This window comes from Globicephala melas, unplaced genomic scaffold (genome assembly GCF_963455315.2).
Source record: "Globicephala melas unplaced genomic scaffold, mGloMel1.2 SCAFFOLD_584, whole genome shotgun sequence".
In the NCBI taxonomy this organism is placed as follows: domain Eukaryota; kingdom Metazoa; phylum Chordata; class Mammalia; order Artiodactyla; family Delphinidae; genus Globicephala; species Globicephala melas.
The window spans coordinates 81,248-102,322 of NW_027207745.1; the positions used below are offsets into that span (position 1 = coordinate 81,248).

At 69.4% G+C, this 21,075-nt stretch overlaps 5 pseudogenes; all 5 read right to left on the minus strand.

Moving 5' to 3' along the window:
• Nucleotides 1-1,331: 1,331 nt before the first annotated feature.
• LOC132595734 (5S ribosomal RNA) lies at nucleotides 1,332-1,467 on the minus strand (annotated as a pseudogene).
• Nucleotides 1,468-5,591: 4,124 nt separating this feature from the next.
• LOC132595735 (5S ribosomal RNA) lies at nucleotides 5,592-5,727 on the minus strand (annotated as a pseudogene).
• Nucleotides 5,728-9,851: 4,124 nt separating this feature from the next.
• On the minus strand, nucleotides 9,852-9,987 carry LOC132595736 (5S ribosomal RNA; annotated as a pseudogene).
• A 4,124-nt stretch (nucleotides 9,988-14,111) lies between these two features.
• LOC132595737 (5S ribosomal RNA) lies at nucleotides 14,112-14,247 on the minus strand (annotated as a pseudogene).
• Nucleotides 14,248-18,371: 4,124 nt separating this feature from the next.
• On the minus strand, nucleotides 18,372-18,507 carry LOC132595738 (5S ribosomal RNA; annotated as a pseudogene).
• Nucleotides 18,508-21,075: the final 2,568 nt, after the last annotated feature.

Here is a 21,075-nt window from a genome sequence, read left to right on the forward strand (position 1 = left end):
TCTGCTTCGAGTCAGGGGACCAACGGAGCATATGGTGTGCTGCTGCCTTCCAGGGATGCCTTTTGGCCGCCTGGCCGCTCAGGCAGGCGGGGAGCGCCCCATCAGACGCTTGCTGTGGTGGGAGGGGCCTGAGGAGGTGGGGCCTGCAGCGGTACCTGGTATCCGGCGGGGGCGGAGACGGCGGCCGCCGCCTCCGCCACCGCGGGCGACAAAAAGAGAAAGCGGAGCGGGAGGCAAAAAGCCTACAGCACCCGGTATTCCCAGGAGCTCTCCCATCCAGGAGGTCTCCCATCCAAGTTCTAACCAGGCCCGACCCTTCTTAGCTTCCGAGATCCAGACTTGATCGGGCCCGTCTAGGCTGCTTTGGCTGTAGGTGTTGGTGGGTCGCGGGCTGCCTCTTGAGGCGCAGTTTAGCAGGCCATTGGGCCTTACCGCCAGCCCAGGGGCCCGCCCACCCTGGCAGGGCCCCGCCGCCCACCTAGGCAGAGGAACAGAGGTCCTGGGGACCGGTTGCTGGCGAGGTGTTGGCGACCACCCAGCCCAGGGCGGGCGGGACCAAGGAAACATTTCGGCGCTTGGCCTCCCACCCCAGATCCCGCAGGTCGCTCACAAGGATGTGGCCCCGGAGGCTTCAGGGCCTGGGGCCTGCGGTCCCTTGGGCATCTCACCTGCCTGCCCTCGCTGCGCTAGGCGCAGCCCTGTCGCAGACTGGGCCGGCCTTCCTGCCCGACAGCAGCTGGCCCGAAGCCAGTGGGAGCCACCGTTGAGTTGGCAAAGCCCCTTAGACCCAGCAACGCCACCCTTGCCCCCACAACACCGTCGAGCTCTGTACCCCGGCCCAGGTGGCCGGCAGGCACTTGGAAGCGGCCTGGGCCCTCTATCCCTCTCCGGCACCAAGCCGCGGCGAAACGGTGGAGGTGGTGCTTTTTCCGGATGGAGCTGTGGAGAGACACCCCCCGGCAGACAGGTGGCGGCGCCGGGGCTGGGCTCCAGTGGGGGCCGCCAGGTGCAGGTCGAGGGGCTCGCGGGCCGCTTGGACGGCACCCGGGTCTGCGGCCATGTCTGCTTCGCGTCAGGGGACCAACGGAGCATCTGGTGTGCCGCTGTCTTCCAGGGACGCCTTCTGGCCGCCTGGCCGCTCAGGCAGGCGGGGAGCGCCCCATCAGACGCTTGCTGTGGTGGGAGGGTCCTGAGGAGGTGGGGCCTGCAGCGGTACCCCGCGGGGGCGGAGACGGCCGCCGCCGCCACCGCCGCCGCCACCGCCGCCACCGCCGCCACCGCCACGACCGCCGCGGTCGACAAAATGAGAATGTGTGTAGCGGGAGGCAAAAAGCCTACAGCACCTGGCGTTCCCAGGAGCTCTCCCGTCCAGGAGGTCTGCCATCCAACTACTAACCAGGCCCAACCCTGCTTAGCTTCCGAGATCGAGTCGAGATCGGGCCCGTCTAGGGTGGTTTGGCCGTAGACACTGGGGGGGTCGCGGGCTTCCACTTGAGGTGCAGCTTAGCAGGCGCTTGGGCCTTACCGCCGGCCCAGTGGCCCGCCCGCCCCGGCAGGGCCCCGCTGCCCGCCTAGGCAGGGGAACGGAGGTCTCGGGGACCGGGCGGTGGCAGAGGAGTTGGCGACCACCCAGCCCAGGGCGGGAGGGACCCAGGAAACGTTTCGGCGCTTGGCCTCCCACCGCAGATCCCGCAGGTCGCTCACAGGGATGTTGCCCCGGAGGCTTCAGGGCCCGGGGTCGGCGGTGCCTTGGGCATCCCACCTGCGCGCCCACGCTGCGCTAGGTGCAGCCCAGAAGCAGACTGGTCCGACCCTCCTGTCCTACAGCAGCTGGCCCGAAGCCACTGGGAGCCACCATTGAGTTGGCACGGCCCCTTAGACACAGCAAGGCCACCCTTGTCCCGACGCCACCGTCCGAGCTCAGGACCCCGCCCCAGGTGGCCGGCAGGTCCGGGGAAGTGGCCTGGGCCCTCGATCCCGCTCCTGCCCACGGCCGCGGCGAAGGGGCAGAAGGGGTGCTTTTTCCGGATGGAGCTGTGGAGAGACACCCCGGAAGACAGGTGGCGGTGCCGGGGCTGGACTCCAGTGGCTGCGGCCAGGTGCGGCTCGCGGGGCTCGCGGGCCGAACGGACGGCACCCGGGTCCGCGGCCATGTCTGGGTGACGTCAGGCCGCCCCCTGGAGCGGCTGGTGTGTCGCTGCCTTCCAGGGACGCCTTCTGGCCGCCTGGCCGGTCAGGCAGGTGGGGAGTGCCCCATCAGACGCTTGCTGTGGTGGGAGGGGCCTGAGGAGGTGGGGCCTGCAGCGGTACCTGGTACCCGGCGGGGGCGTAGACGGCCGCCGCCGCCGCCACTGTGGGCGACAAAAGGAGAAAGCGGAGCGGAAGGCAAAAATCCTACAGCACCCGGTATTCCCAGGAGCTCTCCCATCCAGGAGGTCTCCCATCCAAGTTCGAACCAGGCCCGACCCTGCTTACCTTCCGAGATCCAGACTTGATCGGGCCCGTCTAGGCTGGTTTGACAGTAGGTGTCAGTGGGTCGCAGGCTGCCTCGTGAGGCGCAGCTTAGCAGGCCCATGGGACTTACCGCCAGCCCAGCGGCCCGCCCGCCTAGGCAGAGGAACGGAGGTCTCGGGGACCGGGTGGTGCCGGAGATTTTGGCGACCACCCAGCCCAGGGTGGGAGGGACCCAGGAAACGTTTCGGCGCTTGGCCTCCCACCCCAGATCCCGCAGGTCGCTCACAGGGATGTGGCCCCGGAGGCTTCAGGGCCCGGGGCCTGCGGTCCTTTGGGCATCCCACCTGCCCGCCCACGCTGCGCTAGGCGCAGCCCTGTCGCAGACCGGGCCGGCCTTCCTGCCCGACAGCAGCTGGCCCGAAGCCAGTGGGAGCCACCATTGAGTTGGCAAAGCCCCTTAAACCCAGCAACGCACCCTTGCCCCCACACCACCGTCCGAGCTCAGGACCCCGCCCCAGGTGGCCGGCAGTCCCGCGGAAGCCGCCTGGGCCCTCTATCCCTCTCCGGCACCCGGCCACGGTGAAACGGTGGAGGGGGGGCTTTTTCCGGATGGAGCTGTGGAGAGACACCCACCGGCAGACAGGTGGCGGCGCCGGGGCTGGGATCCAGTGGGGACCGCCAGGTGCAGGTCGAGGGGCTCGCGGGCCGCATGGACGGCACCCGGGTCCGTGGCCATGTCTGCTTCGAGTCAGGGGACCAACGGAGCATATGGTGTGCCGCTGCCTTCCAGGGACGCCTTCTGGCCGCCTGGCCGCTCAGGCAGGCGGGGAGCGCCCCATCAGACGCTTGCTGTGGTTGGAGGGGCCTGAGGAGGTGGGGCCTGCAGCGGTACCTGACAGGGGCGGAGACGGCCGCCTCCACCACCGCCGCCACCATCGCCGCCACCGCGAGCGACAAAAGGAGTAAGCGGAGCGGGAGGCAAAAGGCCGACAGCACCCGGTATTCCCAGGAGCTCTCCCAGCCGGGACGTCTCCCATCCAAGTTCGAAACAGGCCCGACCCTGCTTAGCTTCCGAGATCCAGACTTGATCGGGCCCGTCTAGGCTGCTTTGGTAGTAGGTGTCGGTGGGTCGTGGGCTGCCTCTTGAGGCGCAGCTTAGCAGGCCGTTGGGCCTTACCGCCAGCCTAGCGGCCCGCCCGCACTGGCAGGGCCCCGCCGCCCACCTTGGCAGAGGAACGGAGGTCTCGGTGATCGGGTGGTGGCGGAGGTGTTGGCGACCACCCAGCCCAGGGAGGGCAGGACCCAGCAAAAGTTTCGGCGCTTGGCCTCCCATCCCAGACCCCGCAGGTCGCTCACAGGGATGTGGCCCCAGAGGCTTCAGGGCCCGGGGCCTGCGGTCCCTTGGGCATCCCACCTGCCCGCCCACGCTGCGCTAGGCACAGCCCTTTCGCAGACCGGGCCAGCCTTCCTGCCCGACAGCAGCTGGCCCGAAGCCAGTGGGAGCCACCTTTGAGTTGGCAAAGCCCCTTACCCAGCAATGCCACCCTTGCCCCCACACCACCGTCCGAGCTCAGGACCCCGCCCCAGGTGTCCAGCAGGCCCGCGGAAGCGGCTTGGGCCCTCTATCCCTCTTCGGCACCCGGCCGCGGCGAAACGGTGGAGGGGGGGCTTTTTCCGGATGGAGCTTTGGAGAGACACCCCCCGGCAGACAGGTGGCGGCGCCGGGGCTGGGATCCAGTGGGGACCGCCAGGTGCAGGTCGAGGGGCTCGCGGGCCGCATGGACGGCACCCGGGTCCGCGGCCATGTCTGCTTCGAGTCAGGGGACCAACGGAGCATATGGTGTGCTGCTGCCTTCCAGGGATGCCTTTTGGCCGCCTGGCCGCTCAGGCAGGCGGGGAGCGCCCCATCAGACGCTTGCTGTGGTGGGAGGGGCCTGAGGAGGTGGGGCCTGCAGCGGTACCTGGTATCCGGCGGGGGCGGAGACGGCGGCCGCCGCCTCCGCCACCGCGGGCGACAAAAAGAGAAAGCGGAGCGGGAGGCAAAAAGCCTACAGCACCCGGTATTCCCAGGAGCTCTCCCATCCAGGAGGTCTCCCATCCAAGTTCTAACCAGGCCCGACCCTTCTTAGCTTCCGAGATCCAGACTTGATCGGGCCCGTCTAGGCTGCTTTGGCTGTAGGTGTTGGTGGGTCGCGGGCTGCCTCTTGAGGCGCAGTTTAGCAGGCCATTGGGCCTTACCGCCAGCCCAGGGGCCCGCCCACCCTGGCAGGGCCCCGCCGCCCACCTAGGCAGAGGAACAGAGGTCCTGGGGACCGGTTGCTGGCGAGGTGTTGGCGACCACCCAGCCCAGGGCGGGCGGGACCAAGGAAACATTTCGGCGCTTGGCCTCCCACCCCAGATCCCGCAGGTCGCTCACAAGGATGTGGCCCCGGAGGCTTCAGGGCCTGGGGCCTGCGGTCCCTTGGGCATCTCACCTGCCTGCCCTCGCTGCGCTAGGCGCAGCCCTGTCGCAGACTGGGCCGGCCTTCCTGCCCGACAGCAGCTGGCCCGAAGCCAGTGGGAGCCACCGTTGAGTTGGCAAAGCCCCTTAGACCCAGCAACGCCACCCTTGCCCCCACAACACCGTCGAGCTCTGTACCCCGGCCCAGGTGGCCGGCAGGCACTTGGAAGCGGCCTGGGCCCTCTATCCCTCTCCGGCACCAAGCCGCGGCGAAACGGTGGAGGTGGTGCTTTTTCCGGATGGAGCTGTGGAGAGACACCCCCCGGCAGACAGGTGGCGGCGCCGGGGCTGGGCTCCAGTGGGGGCCGCCAGGTGCAGGTCGAGGGGCTCGCGGGCCGCTTGGACGGCACCCGGGTCTGCGGCCATGTCTGCTTCGCGTCAGGGGACCAACGGAGCATCTGGTGTGCCGCTGTCTTCCAGGGACGCCTTCTGGCCGCCTGGCCGCTCAGGCAGGCGGGGAGCGCCCCATCAGACGCTTGCTGTGGTGGGAGGGTCCTGAGGAGGTGGGGCCTGCAGCGGTACCCCGCGGGGGCGGAGACGGCCGCCGCCGCCACCGCCGCCGCCACCGCCGCCACCGCCGCCACCGCCACGACCGCCGCGGTCGACAAAATGAGAATGTGTGTAGCGGGAGGCAAAAAGCCTACAGCACCTGGCGTTCCCAGGAGCTCTCCCGTCCAGGAGGTCTGCCATCCAACTACTAACCAGGCCCAACCCTGCTTAGCTTCCGAGATCGAGTCGAGATCGGGCCCGTCTAGGGTGGTTTGGCCGTAGACACTGGGGGGGTCGCGGGCTTCCACTTGAGGTGCAGCTTAGCAGGCGCTTGGGCCTTACCGCCGGCCCAGTGGCCCGCCCGCCCCGGCAGGGCCCCGCTGCCCGCCTAGGCAGGGGAACGGAGGTCTCGGGGACCGGGCGGTGGCAGAGGAGTTGGCGACCACCCAGCCCAGGGCGGGAGGGACCCAGGAAACGTTTCGGCGCTTGGCCTCCCACCGCAGATCCCGCAGGTCGCTCACAGGGATGTTGCCCCGGAGGCTTCAGGGCCCGGGGTCGGCGGTGCCTTGGGCATCCCACCTGCGCGCCCACGCTGCGCTAGGTGCAGCCCAGAAGCAGACTGGTCCGACCCTCCTGTCCTACAGCAGCTGGCCCGAAGCCACTGGGAGCCACCATTGAGTTGGCACGGCCCCTTAGACACAGCAAGGCCACCCTTGTCCCGACGCCACCGTCCGAGCTCAGGACCCCGCCCCAGGTGGCCGGCAGGTCCGGGGAAGTGGCCTGGGCCCTCGATCCCGCTCCTGCCCACGGCCGCGGCGAAGGGGCAGAAGGGGTGCTTTTTCCGGATGGAGCTGTGGAGAGACACCCCGGAAGACAGGTGGCGGTGCCGGGGCTGGACTCCAGTGGCTGCGGCCAGGTGCGGCTCGCGGGGCTCGCGGGCCGAACGGACGGCACCCGGGTCCGCGGCCATGTCTGGGTGACGTCAGGCCGCCCCCTGGAGCGGCTGGTGTGTCGCTGCCTTCCAGGGACGCCTTCTGGCCGCCTGGCCGGTCAGGCAGGTGGGGAGTGCCCCATCAGACGCTTGCTGTGGTGGGAGGGGCCTGAGGAGGTGGGGCCTGCAGCGGTACCTGGTACCCGGCGGGGGCGTAGACGGCCGCCGCCGCCGCCACTGTGGGCGACAAAAGGAGAAAGCGGAGCGGAAGGCAAAAATCCTACAGCACCCGGTATTCCCAGGAGCTCTCCCATCCAGGAGGTCTCCCATCCAAGTTCGAACCAGGCCCGACCCTGCTTACCTTCCGAGATCCAGACTTGATCGGGCCCGTCTAGGCTGGTTTGACAGTAGGTGTCAGTGGGTCGCAGGCTGCCTCGTGAGGCGCAGCTTAGCAGGCCCATGGGACTTACCGCCAGCCCAGCGGCCCGCCCGCCTAGGCAGAGGAACGGAGGTCTCGGGGACCGGGTGGTGCCGGAGATTTTGGCGACCACCCAGCCCAGGGTGGGAGGGACCCAGGAAACGTTTCGGCGCTTGGCCTCCCACCCCAGATCCCGCAGGTCGCTCACAGGGATGTGGCCCCGGAGGCTTCAGGGCCCGGGGCCTGCGGTCCTTTGGGCATCCCACCTGCCCGCCCACGCTGCGCTAGGCGCAGCCCTGTCGCAGACCGGGCCGGCCTTCCTGCCCGACAGCAGCTGGCCCGAAGCCAGTGGGAGCCACCATTGAGTTGGCAAAGCCCCTTAAACCCAGCAACGCACCCTTGCCCCCACACCACCGTCCGAGCTCAGGACCCCGCCCCAGGTGGCCGGCAGTCCCGCGGAAGCCGCCTGGGCCCTCTATCCCTCTCCGGCACCCGGCCACGGTGAAACGGTGGAGGGGGGGCTTTTTCCGGATGGAGCTGTGGAGAGACACCCACCGGCAGACAGGTGGCGGCGCCGGGGCTGGGATCCAGTGGGGACCGCCAGGTGCAGGTCGAGGGGCTCGCGGGCCGCATGGACGGCACCCGGGTCCGTGGCCATGTCTGCTTCGAGTCAGGGGACCAACGGAGCATATGGTGTGCCGCTGCCTTCCAGGGACGCCTTCTGGCCGCCTGGCCGCTCAGGCAGGCGGGGAGCGCCCCATCAGACGCTTGCTGTGGTTGGAGGGGCCTGAGGAGGTGGGGCCTGCAGCGGTACCTGACAGGGGCGGAGACGGCCGCCTCCACCACCGCCGCCACCATCGCCGCCACCGCGAGCGACAAAAGGAGTAAGCGGAGCGGGAGGCAAAAGGCCGACAGCACCCGGTATTCCCAGGAGCTCTCCCAGCCGGGACGTCTCCCATCCAAGTTCGAAACAGGCCCGACCCTGCTTAGCTTCCGAGATCCAGACTTGATCGGGCCCGTCTAGGCTGCTTTGGTAGTAGGTGTCGGTGGGTCGTGGGCTGCCTCTTGAGGCGCAGCTTAGCAGGCCGTTGGGCCTTACCGCCAGCCTAGCGGCCCGCCCGCACTGGCAGGGCCCCGCCGCCCACCTTGGCAGAGGAACGGAGGTCTCGGTGATCGGGTGGTGGCGGAGGTGTTGGCGACCACCCAGCCCAGGGAGGGCAGGACCCAGCAAAAGTTTCGGCGCTTGGCCTCCCATCCCAGACCCCGCAGGTCGCTCACAGGGATGTGGCCCCAGAGGCTTCAGGGCCCGGGGCCTGCGGTCCCTTGGGCATCCCACCTGCCCGCCCACGCTGCGCTAGGCACAGCCCTTTCGCAGACCGGGCCAGCCTTCCTGCCCGACAGCAGCTGGCCCGAAGCCAGTGGGAGCCACCTTTGAGTTGGCAAAGCCCCTTACCCAGCAATGCCACCCTTGCCCCCACACCACCGTCCGAGCTCAGGACCCCGCCCCAGGTGTCCAGCAGGCCCGCGGAAGCGGCTTGGGCCCTCTATCCCTCTTCGGCACCCGGCCGCGGCGAAACGGTGGAGGGGGGGCTTTTTCCGGATGGAGCTTTGGAGAGACACCCCCCGGCAGACAGGTGGCGGCGCCGGGGCTGGGATCCAGTGGGGACCGCCAGGTGCAGGTCGAGGGGCTCGCGGGCCGCATGGACGGCACCCGGGTCCGCGGCCATGTCTGCTTCGAGTCAGGGGACCAACGGAGCATATGGTGTGCTGCTGCCTTCCAGGGATGCCTTTTGGCCGCCTGGCCGCTCAGGCAGGCGGGGAGCGCCCCATCAGACGCTTGCTGTGGTGGGAGGGGCCTGAGGAGGTGGGGCCTGCAGCGGTACCTGGTATCCGGCGGGGGCGGAGACGGCGGCCGCCGCCTCCGCCACCGCGGGCGACAAAAAGAGAAAGCGGAGCGGGAGGCAAAAAGCCTACAGCACCCGGTATTCCCAGGAGCTCTCCCATCCAGGAGGTCTCCCATCCAAGTTCTAACCAGGCCCGACCCTTCTTAGCTTCCGAGATCCAGACTTGATCGGGCCCGTCTAGGCTGCTTTGGCTGTAGGTGTTGGTGGGTCGCGGGCTGCCTCTTGAGGCGCAGTTTAGCAGGCCATTGGGCCTTACCGCCAGCCCAGGGGCCCGCCCACCCTGGCAGGGCCCCGCCGCCCACCTAGGCAGAGGAACAGAGGTCCTGGGGACCGGTTGCTGGCGAGGTGTTGGCGACCACCCAGCCCAGGGCGGGCGGGACCAAGGAAACATTTCGGCGCTTGGCCTCCCACCCCAGATCCCGCAGGTCGCTCACAAGGATGTGGCCCCGGAGGCTTCAGGGCCTGGGGCCTGCGGTCCCTTGGGCATCTCACCTGCCTGCCCTCGCTGCGCTAGGCGCAGCCCTGTCGCAGACTGGGCCGGCCTTCCTGCCCGACAGCAGCTGGCCCGAAGCCAGTGGGAGCCACCGTTGAGTTGGCAAAGCCCCTTAGACCCAGCAACGCCACCCTTGCCCCCACAACACCGTCGAGCTCTGTACCCCGGCCCAGGTGGCCGGCAGGCACTTGGAAGCGGCCTGGGCCCTCTATCCCTCTCCGGCACCAAGCCGCGGCGAAACGGTGGAGGTGGTGCTTTTTCCGGATGGAGCTGTGGAGAGACACCCCCCGGCAGACAGGTGGCGGCGCCGGGGCTGGGCTCCAGTGGGGGCCGCCAGGTGCAGGTCGAGGGGCTCGCGGGCCGCTTGGACGGCACCCGGGTCTGCGGCCATGTCTGCTTCGCGTCAGGGGACCAACGGAGCATCTGGTGTGCCGCTGTCTTCCAGGGACGCCTTCTGGCCGCCTGGCCGCTCAGGCAGGCGGGGAGCGCCCCATCAGACGCTTGCTGTGGTGGGAGGGTCCTGAGGAGGTGGGGCCTGCAGCGGTACCCCGCGGGGGCGGAGACGGCCGCCGCCGCCACCGCCGCCGCCACCGCCGCCACCGCCGCCACCGCCACGACCGCCGCGGTCGACAAAATGAGAATGTGTGTAGCGGGAGGCAAAAAGCCTACAGCACCTGGCGTTCCCAGGAGCTCTCCCGTCCAGGAGGTCTGCCATCCAACTACTAACCAGGCCCAACCCTGCTTAGCTTCCGAGATCGAGTCGAGATCGGGCCCGTCTAGGGTGGTTTGGCCGTAGACACTGGGGGGGTCGCGGGCTTCCACTTGAGGTGCAGCTTAGCAGGCGCTTGGGCCTTACCGCCGGCCCAGTGGCCCGCCCGCCCCGGCAGGGCCCCGCTGCCCGCCTAGGCAGGGGAACGGAGGTCTCGGGGACCGGGCGGTGGCAGAGGAGTTGGCGACCACCCAGCCCAGGGCGGGAGGGACCCAGGAAACGTTTCGGCGCTTGGCCTCCCACCGCAGATCCCGCAGGTCGCTCACAGGGATGTTGCCCCGGAGGCTTCAGGGCCCGGGGTCGGCGGTGCCTTGGGCATCCCACCTGCGCGCCCACGCTGCGCTAGGTGCAGCCCAGAAGCAGACTGGTCCGACCCTCCTGTCCTACAGCAGCTGGCCCGAAGCCACTGGGAGCCACCATTGAGTTGGCACGGCCCCTTAGACACAGCAAGGCCACCCTTGTCCCGACGCCACCGTCCGAGCTCAGGACCCCGCCCCAGGTGGCCGGCAGGTCCGGGGAAGTGGCCTGGGCCCTCGATCCCGCTCCTGCCCACGGCCGCGGCGAAGGGGCAGAAGGGGTGCTTTTTCCGGATGGAGCTGTGGAGAGACACCCCGGAAGACAGGTGGCGGTGCCGGGGCTGGACTCCAGTGGCTGCGGCCAGGTGCGGCTCGCGGGGCTCGCGGGCCGAACGGACGGCACCCGGGTCCGCGGCCATGTCTGGGTGACGTCAGGCCGCCCCCTGGAGCGGCTGGTGTGTCGCTGCCTTCCAGGGACGCCTTCTGGCCGCCTGGCCGGTCAGGCAGGTGGGGAGTGCCCCATCAGACGCTTGCTGTGGTGGGAGGGGCCTGAGGAGGTGGGGCCTGCAGCGGTACCTGGTACCCGGCGGGGGCGTAGACGGCCGCCGCCGCCGCCACTGTGGGCGACAAAAGGAGAAAGCGGAGCGGAAGGCAAAAATCCTACAGCACCCGGTATTCCCAGGAGCTCTCCCATCCAGGAGGTCTCCCATCCAAGTTCGAACCAGGCCCGACCCTGCTTACCTTCCGAGATCCAGACTTGATCGGGCCCGTCTAGGCTGGTTTGACAGTAGGTGTCAGTGGGTCGCAGGCTGCCTCGTGAGGCGCAGCTTAGCAGGCCCATGGGACTTACCGCCAGCCCAGCGGCCCGCCCGCCTAGGCAGAGGAACGGAGGTCTCGGGGACCGGGTGGTGCCGGAGATTTTGGCGACCACCCAGCCCAGGGTGGGAGGGACCCAGGAAACGTTTCGGCGCTTGGCCTCCCACCCCAGATCCCGCAGGTCGCTCACAGGGATGTGGCCCCGGAGGCTTCAGGGCCCGGGGCCTGCGGTCCTTTGGGCATCCCACCTGCCCGCCCACGCTGCGCTAGGCGCAGCCCTGTCGCAGACCGGGCCGGCCTTCCTGCCCGACAGCAGCTGGCCCGAAGCCAGTGGGAGCCACCATTGAGTTGGCAAAGCCCCTTAAACCCAGCAACGCACCCTTGCCCCCACACCACCGTCCGAGCTCAGGACCCCGCCCCAGGTGGCCGGCAGTCCCGCGGAAGCCGCCTGGGCCCTCTATCCCTCTCCGGCACCCGGCCACGGTGAAACGGTGGAGGGGGGGCTTTTTCCGGATGGAGCTGTGGAGAGACACCCACCGGCAGACAGGTGGCGGCGCCGGGGCTGGGATCCAGTGGGGACCGCCAGGTGCAGGTCGAGGGGCTCGCGGGCCGCATGGACGGCACCCGGGTCCGTGGCCATGTCTGCTTCGAGTCAGGGGACCAACGGAGCATATGGTGTGCCGCTGCCTTCCAGGGACGCCTTCTGGCCGCCTGGCCGCTCAGGCAGGCGGGGAGCGCCCCATCAGACGCTTGCTGTGGTTGGAGGGGCCTGAGGAGGTGGGGCCTGCAGCGGTACCTGACAGGGGCGGAGACGGCCGCCTCCACCACCGCCGCCACCATCGCCGCCACCGCGAGCGACAAAAGGAGTAAGCGGAGCGGGAGGCAAAAGGCCGACAGCACCCGGTATTCCCAGGAGCTCTCCCAGCCGGGACGTCTCCCATCCAAGTTCGAAACAGGCCCGACCCTGCTTAGCTTCCGAGATCCAGACTTGATCGGGCCCGTCTAGGCTGCTTTGGTAGTAGGTGTCGGTGGGTCGTGGGCTGCCTCTTGAGGCGCAGCTTAGCAGGCCGTTGGGCCTTACCGCCAGCCTAGCGGCCCGCCCGCACTGGCAGGGCCCCGCCGCCCACCTTGGCAGAGGAACGGAGGTCTCGGTGATCGGGTGGTGGCGGAGGTGTTGGCGACCACCCAGCCCAGGGAGGGCAGGACCCAGCAAAAGTTTCGGCGCTTGGCCTCCCATCCCAGACCCCGCAGGTCGCTCACAGGGATGTGGCCCCAGAGGCTTCAGGGCCCGGGGCCTGCGGTCCCTTGGGCATCCCACCTGCCCGCCCACGCTGCGCTAGGCACAGCCCTTTCGCAGACCGGGCCAGCCTTCCTGCCCGACAGCAGCTGGCCCGAAGCCAGTGGGAGCCACCTTTGAGTTGGCAAAGCCCCTTACCCAGCAATGCCACCCTTGCCCCCACACCACCGTCCGAGCTCAGGACCCCGCCCCAGGTGTCCAGCAGGCCCGCGGAAGCGGCTTGGGCCCTCTATCCCTCTTCGGCACCCGGCCGCGGCGAAACGGTGGAGGGGGGGCTTTTTCCGGATGGAGCTTTGGAGAGACACCCCCCGGCAGACAGGTGGCGGCGCCGGGGCTGGGATCCAGTGGGGACCGCCAGGTGCAGGTCGAGGGGCTCGCGGGCCGCATGGACGGCACCCGGGTCCGCGGCCATGTCTGCTTCGAGTCAGGGGACCAACGGAGCATATGGTGTGCTGCTGCCTTCCAGGGATGCCTTTTGGCCGCCTGGCCGCTCAGGCAGGCGGGGAGCGCCCCATCAGACGCTTGCTGTGGTGGGAGGGGCCTGAGGAGGTGGGGCCTGCAGCGGTACCTGGTATCCGGCGGGGGCGGAGACGGCGGCCGCCGCCTCCGCCACCGCGGGCGACAAAAAGAGAAAGCGGAGCGGGAGGCAAAAAGCCTACAGCACCCGGTATTCCCAGGAGCTCTCCCATCCAGGAGGTCTCCCATCCAAGTTCTAACCAGGCCCGACCCTTCTTAGCTTCCGAGATCCAGACTTGATCGGGCCCGTCTAGGCTGCTTTGGCTGTAGGTGTTGGTGGGTCGCGGGCTGCCTCTTGAGGCGCAGTTTAGCAGGCCATTGGGCCTTACCGCCAGCCCAGGGGCCCGCCCACCCTGGCAGGGCCCCGCCGCCCACCTAGGCAGAGGAACAGAGGTCCTGGGGACCGGTTGCTGGCGAGGTGTTGGCGACCACCCAGCCCAGGGCGGGCGGGACCAAGGAAACATTTCGGCGCTTGGCCTCCCACCCCAGATCCCGCAGGTCGCTCACAAGGATGTGGCCCCGGAGGCTTCAGGGCCTGGGGCCTGCGGTCCCTTGGGCATCTCACCTGCCTGCCCTCGCTGCGCTAGGCGCAGCCCTGTCGCAGACTGGGCCGGCCTTCCTGCCCGACAGCAGCTGGCCCGAAGCCAGTGGGAGCCACCGTTGAGTTGGCAAAGCCCCTTAGACCCAGCAACGCCACCCTTGCCCCCACAACACCGTCGAGCTCTGTACCCCGGCCCAGGTGGCCGGCAGGCACTTGGAAGCGGCCTGGGCCCTCTATCCCTCTCCGGCACCAAGCCGCGGCGAAACGGTGGAGGTGGTGCTTTTTCCGGATGGAGCTGTGGAGAGACACCCCCCGGCAGACAGGTGGCGGCGCCGGGGCTGGGCTCCAGTGGGGGCCGCCAGGTGCAGGTCGAGGGGCTCGCGGGCCGCTTGGACGGCACCCGGGTCTGCGGCCATGTCTGCTTCGCGTCAGGGGACCAACGGAGCATCTGGTGTGCCGCTGTCTTCCAGGGACGCCTTCTGGCCGCCTGGCCGCTCAGGCAGGCGGGGAGCGCCCCATCAGACGCTTGCTGTGGTGGGAGGGTCCTGAGGAGGTGGGGCCTGCAGCGGTACCCCGCGGGGGCGGAGACGGCCGCCGCCGCCACCGCCGCCGCCACCGCCGCCACCGCCGCCACCGCCACGACCGCCGCGGTCGACAAAATGAGAATGTGTGTAGCGGGAGGCAAAAAGCCTACAGCACCTGGCGTTCCCAGGAGCTCTCCCGTCCAGGAGGTCTGCCATCCAACTACTAACCAGGCCCAACCCTGCTTAGCTTCCGAGATCGAGTCGAGATCGGGCCCGTCTAGGGTGGTTTGGCCGTAGACACTGGGGGGGTCGCGGGCTTCCACTTGAGGTGCAGCTTAGCAGGCGCTTGGGCCTTACCGCCGGCCCAGTGGCCCGCCCGCCCCGGCAGGGCCCCGCTGCCCGCCTAGGCAGGGGAACGGAGGTCTCGGGGACCGGGCGGTGGCAGAGGAGTTGGCGACCACCCAGCCCAGGGCGGGAGGGACCCAGGAAACGTTTCGGCGCTTGGCCTCCCACCGCAGATCCCGCAGGTCGCTCACAGGGATGTTGCCCCGGAGGCTTCAGGGCCCGGGGTCGGCGGTGCCTTGGGCATCCCACCTGCGCGCCCACGCTGCGCTAGGTGCAGCCCAGAAGCAGACTGGTCCGACCCTCCTGTCCTACAGCAGCTGGCCCGAAGCCACTGGGAGCCACCATTGAGTTGGCACGGCCCCTTAGACACAGCAAGGCCACCCTTGTCCCGACGCCACCGTCCGAGCTCAGGACCCCGCCCCAGGTGGCCGGCAGGTCCGGGGAAGTGGCCTGGGCCCTCGATCCCGCTCCTGCCCACGGCCGCGGCGAAGGGGCAGAAGGGGTGCTTTTTCCGGATGGAGCTGTGGAGAGACACCCCGGAAGACAGGTGGCGGTGCCGGGGCTGGACTCCAGTGGCTGCGGCCAGGTGCGGCTCGCGGGGCTCGCGGGCCGAACGGACGGCACCCGGGTCCGCGGCCATGTCTGGGTGACGTCAGGCCGCCCCCTGGAGCGGCTGGTGTGTCGCTGCCTTCCAGGGACGCCTTCTGGCCGCCTGGCCGGTCAGGCAGGTGGGGAGTGCCCCATCAGACGCTTGCTGTGGTGGGAGGGGCCTGAGGAGGTGGGGCCTGCAGCGGTACCTGGTACCCGGCGGGGGCGTAGACGGCCGCCGCCGCCGCCACTGTGGGCGACAAAAGGAGAAAGCGGAGCGGAAGGCAAAAATCCTACAGCACCCGGTATTCCCAGGAGCTCTCCCATCCAGGAGGTCTCCCATCCAAGTTCGAACCAGGCCCGACCCTGCTTACCTTCCGAGATCCAGACTTGATCGGGCCCGTCTAGGCTGGTTTGACAGTAGGTGTCAGTGGGTCGCAGGCTGCCTCGTGAGGCGCAGCTTAGCAGGCCCATGGGACTTACCGCCAGCCCAGCGGCCCGCCCGCCTAGGCAGAGGAACGGAGGTCTCGGGGACCGGGTGGTGCCGGAGATTTTGGCGACCACCCAGCCCAGGGTGGGAGGGACCCAGGAAACGTTTCGGCGCTTGGCCTCCCACCCCAGATCCCGCAGGTCGCTCACAGGGATGTGGCCCCGGAGGCTTCAGGGCCCGGGGCCTGCGGTCCTTTGGGCATCCCACCTGCCCGCCCACGCTGCGCTAGGCGCAGCCCTGTCGCAGACCGGGCCGGCCTTCCTGCCCGACAGCAGCTGGCCCGAAGCCAGTGGGAGCCACCATTGAGTTGGCAAAGCCCCTTAAACCCAGCAACGCACCCTTGCCCCCACACCACCGTCCGAGCTCAGGACCCCGCCCCAGGTGGCCGGCAGTCCCGCGGAAGCCGCCTGGGCCCTCTATCCCTCTCCGGCACCCGGCCACGGTGAAACGGTGGAGGGGGGGCTTTTTCCGGATGGAGCTGTGGAGAGACACCCACCGGCAGACAGGTGGCGGCGCCGGGGCTGGGATCCAGTGGGGACCGCCAGGTGCAGGTCGAGGGGCTCGCGGGCCGCATGGACGGCACCCGGGTCCGTGGCCATGTCTGCTTCGAGTCAGGGGACCAACGGAGCATATGGTGTGCCGCTGCCTTCCAGGGACGCCTTCTGGCCGCCTGGCCGCTCAGGCAGGCGGGGAGCGCCCCATCAGACGCTTGCTGTGGTTGGAGGGGCCTGAGGAGGTGGGGCCTGCAGCGGTACCTGACAGGGGCGGAGACGGCCGCCTCCACCACCGCCGCCACCATCGCCGCCACCGCGAGCGACAAAAGGAGTAAGCGGAGCGGGAGGCAAAAGGCCGACAGCACCCGGTATTCCCAGGAGCTCTCCCAGCCGGGACGTCTCCCATCCAAGTTCGAAACAGGCCCGACCCTGCTTAGCTTCCGAGATCCAGACTTGATCGGGCCCGTCTAGGCTGCTTTGGTAGTAGGTGTCGGTGGGTCGTGGGCTGCCTCTTGAGGCGCAGCTTAGCAGGCCGTTGGGCCTTACCGCCAGCCTAGCGGCCCGCCCGCACTGGCAGGGCCCCGCCGCCCACCTTGGCAGAGGAACGGAGGTCTCGGTGATCGGGTGGTGGCGGAGGTGTTGGCGACCACCCAGCCCAGGGAGGGCAGGACCCAGCAAAAGTTTCGGCGCTTGGCCTCCCATCCCAGACCCCGCAGGTCGCTCACAGGGATGTGGCCCCAGAGGCTTCAGGGCCCGGGGCCTGCGGTCCCTTGGGCATCCCACCTGCCCGCCCACGCTGCGCTAGGCACAGCCCTTTCGCAGACCGGGCCAGCCTTCCTGCCCGACAGCAGCTGGCCCGAAGCCAGTGGGAGCCACCTTTGAGTTGGCAAAGCCCCTTACCCAGCAATGCCACCCTTGCCCCCACACCACCGTCCGAGCTCAGGACCCCGCCCCAGGTGTCCAGCAGGCCCGCGGAAGCGGCTTGGGCCCTCTATCCCTCTTCGGCACCCGGCCGCGGCGAAACGGTGGAGGGGGGGCTTTTTCCGGATGGAGCTTTGGAGAGACACCCCCCGGCAGACAGGTGGCGGCGCCGGGGCTGGGATCCAGTGGGGACCGCCAGGTGCAGGTCGAGGGGCTCGCGGGCCGCATGGACGGCACCCGGGTCCGCGGCCATGTCTGCTTCGAGTCAGGGGACCAACGGAGCATATGGTGTGCTGCTGCCTTCCAGGGATGCCTTTTGGCCGCCTGGCCGCTCAGGCAGGCGGGGAGCGCCCCATCAGACGCTTGCTGTGGTGGGAGGGGCCTGAGGAGGTGGGGCCTGCAGCGGTACCTGGTATCCGGCGGGGGCGGAGACGGCGGCCGCCGCCTCCGCCACCGCGGGCGACAAAAAGAGAAAGCGGAGCGGGAGGCAAAAAGCCTACAGCACCCGGTATTCCCAGGAGCTCTCCCATCCAGGAGGTCTCCCATCCAAGTTCTAACCAGGCCCGACCCTTCTTAGCTTCCGAGATCCAGACTTGATCGGGCCCGTCTAGGCTGCTTTGGCTGTAGGTGTTGGTGGGTCGCGGGCTGCCTCTTGAGGCGCAGTTTAGCAGGCCATTGGGCCTTACCGCCAGCCCAGGGGCCCGCCCACCCTGGCAGGGCCCCGCCGCCCACCTAGGCAGAGGAACAGAGGTCCTGGGGACCGGTTGCTGGCGAGGTGTTGGCGACCACCCAGCCCAGGGCGGGCGGGACCAAGGAAACATTTCGGCGCTTGGCCTCCCACCCCAGATCCCGCAGGTCGCTCACAAGGATGTGGCCCCGGAGGCTTCAGGGCCTGGGGCCTGCGGTCCCTTGGGCATCTCACCTGCCTGCCCTCGCTGCGCTAGGCGCAGCCCTGTCGCAGACTGGGCCGGCCTTCCTGCCCGACAGCAGCTGGCCCGAAGCCAGTGGGAGCCACCGTTGAGTTGGCAAAGCCCCTTAGACCCAGCAACGCCACCCTTGCCCCCACAACACCGTCGAGCTCTGTACCCCGGCCCAGGTGGCCGGCAGGCACTTGGAAGCGGCCTGGGCCCTCTATCCCTCTCCGGCACCAAGCCGCGGCGAAACGGTGGAGGTGGTGCTTTTTCCGGATGGAGCTGTGGAGAGACACCCCCCGGCAGACAGGTGGCGGCGCCGGGGCTGGGCTCCAGTGGGGGCCGCCAGGTGCAGGTCGAGGGGCTCGCGGGCCGCTTGGACGGCACCCGGGTCTGCGGCCATGTCTGCTTCGCGTCAGGGGACCAACGGAGCATCTGGTGTGCCGCTGTCTTCCAGGGACGCCTTCTGGCCGCCTGGCCGCTCAGGCAGGCGGGGAGCGCCCCATCAGACGCTTGCTGTGGTGGGAGGGTCCTGAGGAGGTGGGGCCTGCAGCGGTACCCCGCGGGGGCGGAGACGGCCGCCGCCGCCACCGCCGCCGCCACCGCCGCCACCGCCGCCACCGCCACGACCGCCGCGGTCGACAAAATGAGAATGTGTGTAGCGGGAGGCAAAAAGCCTACAGCACCTGGCGTTCCCAGGAGCTCTCCCGTCCAGGAGGTCTGCCATCCAACTACTAACCAGGCCCAACCCTGCTTAGCTTCCGAGATCGAGTCGAGATCGGGCCCGTCTAGGGTGGTTTGGCCGTAGACACTGGGGGGGTCGCGGGCTTCCACTTGAGGTGCAGCTTAGCAGGCGCTTGGGCCTTACCGCCGGCCCAGTGGCCCGCCCGCCCCGGCAGGGCCCCGCTGCCCGCCTAGGCAGGGGAACGGAGGTCTCGGGGACCGGGCGGTGGCAGAGGAGTTGGCGACCACCCAGCCCAGGGCGGGAGGGACCCAGGAAACGTTTCGGCGCTTGGCCTCCCACCGCAGATCCCGCAGGTCGCTCACAGGGATGTTGCCCCGGAGGCTTCAGGGCCCGGGGTCGGCGGTGCCTTGGGCATCCCACCTGCGCGCCCACGCTGCGCTAGGTGCAGCCCAGAAGCAGACTGGTCCGACCCTCCTGTCCTACAGCAGCTGGCCCGAAGCCACTGGGAGCCACCATTGAGTTGGCACGGCCCCTTAGACACAGCAAGGCCACCCTTGTCCCGACGCCACCGTCCGAGCTCAGGACCCCGCCCCAGGTGGCCGGCAGGTCCGGGGAAGTGGCCTGGGCCCTCGATCCCGCTCCTGCCCACGGCCGCGGCGAAGGGGCAGAAGGGGTGCTTTTTCCGGATGGAGCTGTGGAGAGACACCCCGGAAGACAGGTGGCGGTGCCGGGGCTGGACTCCAGTGGCTGCGGCCAGGTGCGGCTCGCGGGGCTCGCGGGCCGAACGGACGGCACCCGGGTCCGCGGCCATGTCTGGGTGACGTCAGGCCGCCCCCTGGAGCGGCTGGTGTGTCGCTGCCTTCCAGGGACGCCTTCTGGCCGCCTGGCCGGTCAGGCAGGTGGGGAGTGCCCCATCAGACGCTTGCTGTGGTGGGAGGGGCCTGAGGAGGTGGGGCCTGCAGCGGTACCTGGTACCCGGCGGGGGCGTAGACGGCCGCCGCCGCCGCCACTGTGGGCGACAAAAGGAGAAAGCGGAGCGGAAGGCAAAAATCCTACAGCACCCGGTATTCCCAGGAGCTCTCCCATCCAGGAGGTCTCCCATCCAAGTTCGAACCAGGCCCGACCCTGCTTACCTTCCGAGATCCAGACTTGATCGGGCCCGTCTAGGCTGGTTTGACAGTAGGTGTCAGTGGGTCGCAGGCTGCCTCGTGAGGCGCAGCTTAGCAGGCCCATGGGACTTACCGCCAGCCCAGCGGCCCGCCCGCCTAGGCAGAGGAACGGAGGTCTCGGGGACCGGGTGGTGCCGGAGATTTTGGCGACCACCCAGCCCAGGGTGGGAGGGACCCAGGAAACGTTTCGGCGCTTGGCCTCCCACCCCAGATCCCGCAGGTCGCTCACAGGGATGTGGCCCCGGAGGCTTCAGGGCCCGGGGCCTGCGGTCCTTTGGGCATCCCACCTGCCCGCCCACGCTGCGCTAGGCGCAGCCCTGTCGCAGACCGGGCCGGCCTTCCTGCCCGACAGCAGCTGGCCCGAAGCCAGTGGGAGCCACCATTGAGTTGGCAAAGCCCCTTAAACCCAGCAACGCACCCTTGCCCCCACACCACCGTCCGAGCTCAGGACCCCGCCCCAGGTGGCCGGCAGTCCCGCGGAAGCCGCCTGGGCCCTCTATCCCTCTCCGGCACCCGGCCACGGTGAAACGGTGGAGGGGGGGCTTTTTCCGGATGGAGCTGTGGAGAGACACCCACCGGCAGACAGGTGGCGGCGCCGGGGCTGGGATCCAGTGGGGACCGCCAGGTGCAGGTCGAGGGGCTCGCGGGCCGCATGGACGGCACCCGGGTCCGTGGCCATGTCTGCTTCGAGTCAGGGGACCAACGGAGCATATGGTGTGCCGCTGCCTTCCAGGGACGCCTTCTGGCCGCCTGGCCGCTCAGGCAGGCGGGGAGCGCCCCATCAGACGCTTGCTGTGGTTGGAGGGGCCTGAGGAGGTGGGGCCTGCAGCGGTACCTGACAGGGGCGGAGACGGCCGCCTCCACCACCGCCGCCACCATCGCCGCCACCGCGAGCGACAAAAGGAGTAAGCGGAGCGGGAGGCAAAAGGCCGACAGCACCCGGTATTCCCAGGAGCTCTCCCAGCCGGGACGTCTCCCATCCAAGTTCGAAACAGGCCCGACCCTGCTTAGCTTCCGAGATCCAGACTTGATCGGGCCCGTCTAGGCTGCTTTGGTAGTAGGTGTCGGTGGGTCGTGGGCTGCCTCTTGAGGCGCAGCTTAGCAGGCCGTTGGGCCTTACCGCCAGCCTAGCGGCCCGCCCGCACTGGCAGGGCCCCGCCGCCCACCTTGGCAGAGGAACGGAGGTCTCGGTGATCGGGTGGTGGCGGAGGTGTTGGCGACCACCCAGCCCAGGGAGGGCAGGACCCAGCAAAAGTTTCGGCGCTTGGCCTCCCATCCCAGACCCCGCAGGTCGCTCACAGGGATGTGGCCCCAGAGGCTTCAGGGCCCGGGGCCTGCGGTCCCTTGGGCATCCCACCTGCCCGCCCACGCTGCGCTAGGCACAGCCCTTTCGCAGACCGGGCCAGCCTTCCTGCCCGACAGCAGCTGGCCCGAAGCCAGTGGGAGCCACCTTTGAGTTGGCAAAGCCCCTTACCCAGCAATGCCACCCTTGCCCCCACACCACCGTCCGAGCTCAGGACCCCG